Source organism: Caretta caretta, chromosome 13 (assembly GCF_965140235.1).
Source record: "Caretta caretta isolate rCarCar2 chromosome 13, rCarCar1.hap1, whole genome shotgun sequence".
In the NCBI taxonomy this organism is placed as follows: domain Eukaryota; kingdom Metazoa; phylum Chordata; order Testudines; family Cheloniidae; genus Caretta; species Caretta caretta.
The window spans coordinates 35,292,858-35,302,358 of NC_134218.1; the positions used below are offsets into that span (position 1 = coordinate 35,292,858).

General features: G+C 50.1%; 1 long non-coding RNA gene across 2 annotated transcripts; it reads left to right on the forward strand.

Annotated features, from left to right (window-relative positions):
- Positions 1-3,373: 3,373 nt before the first annotated feature.
- On the forward strand, positions 3,374-5,885 carry LOC125621967 (uncharacterized). 2 transcript variants are annotated; one of them, XR_012664753.1, is made up of 3 exons: positions 3,374-4,134; positions 4,231-4,635; positions 5,215-5,885. It is a non-coding gene; the product is annotated as an uncharacterized LOC125621967 (long non-coding RNA). The 2 variants fall into 2 exon arrangements; XR_012664752.1 differs by having other exon boundaries at positions 3,374-4,635.
- Positions 5,886-9,501: the final 3,616 nt, after the last annotated feature.

Sequence of the window (9,501 nt, forward strand, 5' to 3'; positions counted from 1 at the left end):
ACATTAATGCCCGATGCTCAAGCTCGCTTGAAATCTCTCTCATTGTAGTTAAATGAATGTCTTTGATTTTTTAAGCTAAACCCATACAGGGCTGTGTTTAAACCGAATCATTTGGTAACTCCAGTTAAAGTAGCAAACTGGTACATATTGAACCCTGACAGGGACAATGGCCCTCTGATGGGCCGGTCAGTGCAGAACAACCGTTCTGGGGGAATTCGGGACTGGGAATGTGCTGGGGTCACCCTGCAGGCAGTAACCAAGGCTGGTGGGGGCCAGAGCACGGCTGGTGTGTCGCTGGCAGGCTGCTGACACAGGGCTGTGGCTAGACACACTCAGGGTGTGACTTGCAGGCTTGTAGCTGGTTGTGAGCAGCCGAGGTGGGAGCCACACCAGCAAAGCATGGGGAGGCACCCAAGGTTAGAGGGCAGGTGGTGACAGCCTCTTGCTGGTTGAGATGCCACCCCGCCTCCCCCCCCCCCCCGGGCATTGAACATGGGCATCCAATTTAACTCTCTCAGGATTCGAGCCTTTGATCATTTGCATCTAAAGCACAATCCCCCCCCCACAGACCGTCCAAGAGGGAGCAGACCCATCCTGCCAATTAAAGTGATGCCGAGTGGTCTCTGGAGCTGGATTTGGGCGCCAAGATCTTTGGTGACCTCAATTCAAATCCAGCCACTGCCCCCGGCCCCCTTTCAGAGAGATTCCACAGAGCTTCACACAAATGAAATGGGCGCTGGGTTTAGACATTCAGGGCTAGACTCACAACAGCCTAAGGGAATTAAGAGCTGGCAGAGCAGGACCCGCAGCCCCTCTGGAACTCTTTAACCAGCTGTGGCCACCCAGCCTGGTTTGCTCCTGTCTTTGGCTCTAGCCTTTTTCTCCAGGCCATTTGCAAAACTCTAATGATGGGGCTTATCCGGAATTTGAACCCAGGACCTCTTGCACCCAAAGTGAGAATCATACCCCTAGACCAACAAGCCAGACACATAATATTGTTGCAGTGCCCTCTCTTAGTCAGGATGTGTCACTCTGCCCTCAGGCACATCTGGCTCTTCAATGACTGTCTCCAATCTGCAGGATCCTCCTCTCATTAGTGTCTCTGGCGTTGGCATCAGCCCGTGGAACTCTCTGCCACTGGATGTTACTCAGGCTGACACCTCAGCTCCAGGCATCACAGGGCTCCTTCCTGTCTCTAGTGCTCCTGCTTGGCTCTGTCAGGATTGGGCGCCAGCTGTACTAAGGCTGTGGTGAGTTCCCCAGGGCTGGCTTCATTCTTCCAAATGAGATTGTTCTATAAGTGGCAAATTGAACAACATTGTCATGTCATTGGGGGTGACCTGTGGATTTAGACTGACTTTGTGACACTGTTTCTCTAGCCTCAGTTAATCATTTTATCGTACGTGATGCTGGGCTAGACTTGATGCTTAGTTTTAGTGCGGGTAATTCTATGTAATCAACAGATTGCATCATTCCTTTAGTTACCTGCTACACTGTCTAACCCAGCTCTTTACTCCTTTTCATCTCCAGCATCCCTCCAATGGCCTGTGCTCAGGTTTGTTACTCAGAGACTCAGAGGATGGGAAAGCCCCAGCCCAGCTCCCTCAGTCTAATGCCAGATTCTCATTAAAGAACTAACCGTGTTATTTGTCACTAAGGGTAATCTCTAACTACAAGCAGAGAGGGTTCCGAGACAAGGCAGCAGGACAGGTGCGAGTGCCATGTCCAGAAGATGGAGAAGGCTGGGCCTGTGAATGGAAATGAATGAGAGGGGATGTGACAGAGGATAGAGATGAACGGCAGCCTGGAGAAGGGAAAACGGGACCTTCCCTGGGAGGACACCAGAACAAGGGGATGTGGAACAAGTGCAGCAGACTCAAGTCATGCAGGATTTGAGTCTGCCCCTTCTTATGGTGAAAGCAACCAGCTCACCGCAAGATCTCCCAATGGTGGAGAGACAGGGCTTGGAGCCAGTGAAGTAGCTGAGTGGTACAAGTGACTGGATTTAGGCTCGAGTGGATTTGGAGATGAGAGCTCGAATCCTGCCAATGCCATGGGCCCCTCATCAGATGGATTTCACAAACCCTTGTGCCAAGGGGCGGAGGGCTGCATTTAGACATTGAGAGCTTGTTTTCACAACAGCCAAAGGGAATTAGGCACTCACTGGTGCAGGACTTTCTAACCCCTTTGCCTGCACCCGTCAGTTCTGGGCCCTTGTAGCGCTCGTTAACCCACAGTAGTGCCTGGGGCTTCCCCAGCCTGCCGGCACCTCTCCATGGCTGGAGCCGCTTTCTAAAGGTAACTTGCAAAACTAAAACCTACAGACTTCTCAGGGATCTGAACCCAGAATCTCTCGCACCCAAAGAGTCATACCCCAGGCTAGGGAGCAATGTTCAGCCATCTTTACTAGCTGCTTTCCACTCTCATGGGTATCCCATGGAACTCCCTACCACTTGATGTTACTCCAGCTGACGATTCAGTCTGTGAAAGTGCTTTTCTACATCTGTCACAGCTCAGGGCAACTGCCCTGTCTTCTCCTACCATGGCAGGGCAGGGACCTCCACATGCAGGCTTCTCCTCTCTTGGGTGGAGACCCACGTCTCTCCCCCGTCTCCCCGGGGCCTCTCCCAGCTGCATATGAGCTCTCCCTGGCTCATTCCCAGCAAAAGACATGCTGCCCAAGCCGGTTTCTCTTGCCTTTTCCTCTGAGACTAACCCCAGAGTCATTGCCAGTGGGTCGAGTTACCACCCAGCTCAGCCTAGTCCTGCCCATGTGTTCCTAGATAAAAGCTTCACAAAGAAAACCCCACTAGTCCAGCCCTCCAAAGGCCTGGGGCAGGAATCGGCCTGCCAAGCCCCACCCCAGAACTTTCCCTGTGGTCAAAAGTTCATCATAGCTCTAGCTTGGAACAACTGGGAGGGGGCTTGAGATGGGGGGCCTGAGTCCTTCCAACCCTCTCCTATGCCCTGGGACCCTCCATGGGTCCAGCCCGTTTGCTGGCCCAGGCCCTGCGCTGGTTTAAAACCAGGCTATTGTGCTGTGGCCAGTGGTCCCTGGAGAAGCCAGTCTGCACCAGCATAGCACAATGTGGAGGAAAAATTCAGTGGACCCAAGTAGGCCTAAACTTCCCAAGTAGGCCTAAACTTTGGTCAAGCTAACTGCATATATGAAGCATAAGAAAAGAGTGTGGAAAATTCCATGGTAAGGCAATTGCAGCAGCACAGCTTAAGAAACATTAACCGCAAAAGAACACCTGTCAATAACAGGAAAAGCTTGTTTTGCTATATTCCAAATAAGGTAATTAAGACAAAAGTATGTGTAATTTGTCTGAGGTTTTAAGCTTTAAAAAACTGTGTGTGCTTTGCATCGGGGGGCAGCTACTTAGAGCTGTTACCCCTGCGCTTGTAACCAATAAAGGAGCCTCAGGCTTGGTTCTGATCCAAACACAATGTGCAGTTAATTTTTCCACCACAATAGGCACCTCGCCAAGGGGCTGGTAACTGATGGGATGACACTGGAGATGCTACGGACCATGCCGCAGCCCCGGCTGCATGTTTAATCCAACGGCCCCCAAAGGCACTCTCATAAATATAAAGGGAAGGGTAAACACCTTTAAAATCCCTCCTGGCCAGAGGAAACACCCTTTCACCTGTAAAGGGTTAAGAAGCTAGGCCCTGGTCTACAATAGGAGTTTAGGTCGAATTTAGCAGCGTTAAATCGATGTAAACCTGCACCCGTCCACACGATGAAGCCCTTTTTTTCAACTTAAAGGGCTCTTAAAATCAATTTCCTTACTCCACCCCTGACAAGTGGATTAGCACTTAAATCGGCCTTGCCGGGTCGAATTTGGGGTACTGTGAATGCAATTAGACAGTATTGGCCTCCGGGAGCTATCCCAGAGTGCTCTATTGTGACCGCTCTGGACAGCACTCTCAACTCAGATGCACTGGCCAGGTAGACAGGAAAAGGCCCGCAAACTTTTGAATTTCAATTTCCTGTTTGCATGGTCACCTGCAGCTTGCCACGCTGGTCAGAAGTCATCAGCAGAGATGACCATGCTGAACTCATCAGCAGAGGTGACCATGATGGAGTCCCAGAATCACAAAAGAGCTCCAGCATGGAACGAACGGGAGGTATGGGATCTGATCGCTTTATGGGGAGAGAAATCCGTGCTATCAGAACTCCGTTCCAGTTTTTGAAATGCCAAAACATTTGTCAAAATCTCCTAGGGCATGAAGGACAGAGGCCATAACAGGGACCCGAAGCAATGCCACGTGAAACTTAAGGAGCTGAGGCAAGCCTACCAGAAAACCAGAGAGGCAAACGGCCACTCCAGGTCAGAGCCCCAAACATGCCGCTTCTATGATGAGCTGCATGCCATTTTAGGGGGTTCAGCCACCACTACCCCAGCCGTGTTGTTTGACTCCTTCAGTGGAGATGGAGGCAACACAGAAGCAGGTTTTGGGGACGAGGAAGATGATGATGATGAAGTTGTAGATAGCTCACAGCAAGCAAGCGGAGAAACCGGTTTTCCCGACAGCCAGGAACTGTTTCTCACCCTGGACCTGGAGCCAGTACCCCCGAACCCACCCAAGGCTTCCTCCCGGACCCGCCAGGCAGAGAAGGGACCTCTGGTGAGTGTACCTTTTAAAATACTATACATGGTTTAAAAGCAAGCATGTTTAATGATTAATTTGCCCTGGCATTTGTGGCTCTCCTGGATGTACTCCCAAAGCCTTTGCAAAAGGTTTCTGGGGAAGGAAGCCTTATTCCGTCCACCATGGTAGGACACTTTACCACACCAGGCCAGTAGCACGTACTTGGGAATCATTGTAGAACAAAGCATTGCAGTGTATGTTTGCTGGCATTCAAACAACATCTGTTCTTTATCTCTCTGTGTTATCCTCAGGAGAGTGATATCATTCATGGTCACCTGGTTGAAATAGGGTGCTTTTCTTAAGGGGACATTCAGAGGTGCCCGTTCCTGCTGGGCTGTTTGCCTATGGCTGAACAGAAATCTTCCCCGCTGTTAGCCACAGGAAGGGGAGAGGGGCTAGCCACGTGGTGAGGGGAGGCAAAATGCCACCTTGGAACGAAAGCACATGTGCTGTGTATGTAACGTTAACAGCAAGGTTTACCATAAAAGAGTGTAGCCATTGTTCTAGAAAATGTGTCTTTTTAAATACCACTGCCTCTTTTTTTTTCTCCACCAGCTGCATGTGTTTCAAGGATCACAGGATCTTCTCCTTCCCAGAGGCTAGTGAAGATTAGAAGGCAAAAAAAATGCACTCGTGATGAAATGTTCTCTGAGCTCATGCTGTCCTCCCACACTGACAGAGCACAGACGAATGCGTGGAGGCAGACAATGTCAGAGTGCAGGAAAGCACAAAATGACTGGGAGGAGATGTGGCGGACTGAAGAGAGTAAGTGGCGGGCTGAAGAGAGGGCTGAAGCTGAAAGGTGGTGGCAGCGTGATGAGAGGAGGCAGCATTCAATGCTGAGGCTGCTGGAGGATCAAACCAATATGCTCCAGCATATGGTTGAGCTGCAGGAAAGGCAGCAGGAGCACAGACTGCCGCTACAGCCCCTGTGTAACCAACTGCCCTCCTCCCCAAGTTCCATAGCCTCCTCACCCAGGCGCCCAAGAACGTGGTGGGGGGGCCTCCGGCCACTCCACCCCAGAGGATTGCCCAAGCAACAGAAGGCTGGCATTCAATAAGTTTTAAAGTTTTAAACTTTTAAAGTGCTGTGTGGCCTTGTCCTTCCCTCCTCCACCACCCCTCCTGGTGCTTCTCTCCTCCACCACCCCTCCTGGGCTACCTTGGTAGTTATCCCCCTATTTGTGTGATGAATGAATAAAGAATGCATGAATGTGAAGCAACAATGACTTTATTGCCTCTGCAAGCGGTGATCGAAGGGAGGAGGGGAGGGTGGTTAGCTTACAGGGAAGTAGAGTGAACCAAGGGGCGGGGGGGTTAATCAAGGAGAAACAAACAGAACTTTCACACCGTAGCCTGGCCAGTCATGAAACTGGTTTTCAAAGATTCTCTGATGCGCACCGCGCCCTCCTGTGCTCTTCTAACTGCTCTGGTGTCTGGCTGTGCGAAACCAGCAGCCAGGCGATTTGCCTCAACCTCCCACCCTGCCATAAACGTCTCCCCCTTACTCTCACAGATATTGTGGAGCGCACAGCAAGCAGTAATAACAGTGGGAATATTGGTTTCGCTGAGGTCTAACCGAGTCAGTAAACTGCGCCAGCGCGCTTTTAAACATTCAAATACACATTCTACCACCATTCTGCACTTGCTCAGCTTGTAGTTGAACAGCTCCTGACTACTGTCCAGGCTGCCTGTGTACGGCTTCATGAGCCATGGCATTAAGGGGTAGGCTGGGTCCCCAAGGATACATATAGACATTTCAACATCCCCAACGGTTATTTTCTGGTCTGGGAATAAAGTCCCTTCTTGCAGCTTTTGAAACAGACCAGAGTTCCTGAAGATGCGAGTGTCATGTACCTTTCCCGGCCATCCCACGTTGATGTTGGTGAAACGTCCCTTGTGATCCACCAGTGCTTGCAGCACTATTGAAAAGTACCCCTTGCGGTTTATGTACTCGCCAGCTTGGTGCTCTGGTGCCAAGATAGGGATATGGGTTCCGTCTATGGCCCAACCACAGTTAGGGAATCCCATTGCAGCAAAGCCATCCACTATGACCTGCTCATTTCCCAGGGTCACTACCCTTGATATCAGCAGATCTTTGATTGAGTTGGCTACTTGCATCACAGCAGCCCCCACAGTAGATTTGCACACTCCAAATTGATTCCCGACTGATCGGTAGCTGTCTGGCATTGCAAGCTTCCATAGGGCTATTGCCACTCACTTCTCAACTGTGAGGGCTGCTCTCATCTTGGTATTCTTGCGCCTCAGGGCAGGGGAAAGCAAGTCACAAAGTTCCATGAAAAAGTGCCCTTACGCATGCGAAAGTTTCACAACCACTGGGAATCGTCCCTGACCTGCAACACTATGCGGTCCCACCAGGCTGTGCTTGTTTCCCGAGCCCAGAATCAGCGTTCCACTGCATGAACCTGCCCCACTAGCACCATGATGCCCACATTGCCAGGGCCCGTGCTTTGAGAGAAGTCTGTGTCCATGTCCTCATCACTCACGTCACCGCGCTGACGTTGCCTACTCGCCCGGTATCACTTTGCCAGGTTCTGGTGCTGCATATACTGCTGGATAATGTGTGTGGTGTTTAATGTGCTCCTAATTGCCAAAGTGATCTGAGCGGGCTCCATGCTTGCCGTGGTATGGCGTCTGCACAGAAAAAAGGCGCGGAACGATTGTCTGCCGTTGCCCTGACGGAGGGAGGGGCAACTGACGACATGGTTTACAGGTTTGGCTTACAGGGAATTAAAATCAACAAAGGGGGTGGCTTTGCGAGAAACTGAATGGCTCCCTCAAGGATAGAACTCAAAACCTCAAGGATAGAACTCAAAACTTGGTTTAGCAAGCCATTGATTTCACAGAGGGAGGGAGGGAGGAGAAAATGAATACAAAACAAATCTGGTCTATTTCTTGTTTTGAGCCACTTCATCTATCTTTATATATCTTGCTGGCAGCAGACTGTGCAGTACGACCACTAGCCATCATCAACACCTGGGTGCTCGGCAGAAGACGGTGCAGTAGGACGACTAGCCATTATCTTCTGCTGGCTGCAGGTTAAAAGACAGTGCACTGCCGGTAGGACTGAATCGCCACGAGATGAAACTTAAAAGGGAAATGACCTGGCTGAGTCACTCCCATGTTTGCCCAGGAGCCCTATTAAAAGAGCACCCAGGACTACGTTGATGACGGCTACCAGTCACACTGTACTGTCTGCTGCCAAAAGGCAATAAACTGCTGCTGTGTAGCAATGCAGTACGGCGTCTGCCAGCACCCAGGAGACATACGGTGACGGTTTGCTGAGCGGGCTCCATGCTTGCCGTGGTATGGCGTCTGCACAGGTAACTCAAGAAAAAAGGCGCAAAACTATTGTCTGCCCTTGATTTCACAGAGGGAGGGAGGGATGGAAGGGGGGCCTGATGATATGTACCCAGAACCACCCGCGACAATGTTTTAGCCCCATCAGGCACTGGGATTTCTACCCAGAATTCAAATGGGCGGCGGAGACTGTGGGAACTGTGGGATAGCCACCCACAGTGCAACACTCCAGAAGTCGATGGTTGCATCGGTACTGTGGACACACTCCACCGACTACATGCACTTAGAGCATTTGTGTGGGGACACACACAATCAACTGTAAAAATGCTTTCTACAAAACCGACTTCTATAAATTCGACCTAATTTTGTAGCGTAGACATACCCTAGGATAACCTCGCTGGCACTTGACCAAAATGACCAATGAGGAGACAAGATACTTTCAAAAGCTGGAGAGGGGGAGAAACAAAGGTCTGTGTGATGCTTTTGCCAGGGACAGAACAGGAATGGAGTCTTAGAACTTAGTAAGTAATCTAGCTAGATATGCGTTAGAGTCTGATTCCTTTAAATGGCTGAGAAAATAAGCTGTGCTGAATGGAATGTAGATTCCTGTTTTTGTGTCTTTTTGTAACTTAAGGCTTTGCCTAGAGGGATTCTCTATGTTTTGAATCTGATTACCCTGTAAGGTATTTACCATCCTGATTTTACAAAGGTGATTCTTTTTACTTTTTTTTCTATTAAAATTCTTTTTAAGAATCTGAATGCTTTTTTTCATTGTTCTTAAGATCCAAGGGTTTGGGTCTGTGTTCACCTATGCAAATTGATGAGGATTTTTATCAAACCTTCCCCAGGAAAGGGGGTGTAAGATTTGGGAGGATTTTGGGGGGAAAGACGTTTTCAAATGGACTCTTTCCCAGTAACCAGTTTTAGACGTTTGGTGGTGGCAATGATAAAGTACAAGGGCAAAAGGTAAAATAGTTTGTACCTTGGGGAAGTTTTAACCTAAGCTGGTAAATGTAAGCTTAGGAGTTTTCATGCAGGTCCCCACATCTGTACCCTAGAGTTCAGAGTAGGGAAGGAACCTTGACAGGCACTAACCCTGCTGCCATTTGAAAGCGAACAGTGAAATGGTCTTGGGCTGGTTTATGAATCCGGGAAAGGTGAAGCCGTCACAATTACAGGTGCCGGGAGCTGCAGATGAGCCAGCACGCTGCCTGGTGGAAAGGTGTCATTGTCCCAGCGCTCTCCAGCTGGGCTCCAGCATGCTTAAACAGCCAACAAATGCATCAGACATTAAATGGGGACCCATTTTCTGCCTTGGGAGCCTGTTTTACATTTGGGCTGAGACTTGGGGGAAAAGGAGTGGGGCAAATTAGCTAGCGAGCGGGTGCATCTGGGGACAGCTAGGTGGATTGATTAGCAGATCAATGCAAGAGCCAAGGTGTGTGACGCTGGCAGACCAGGTGGCAGCTCATGCCAAGGCCCCACTGACCCCTGGCAAATGCATGGCTGGCACCAGGCCGG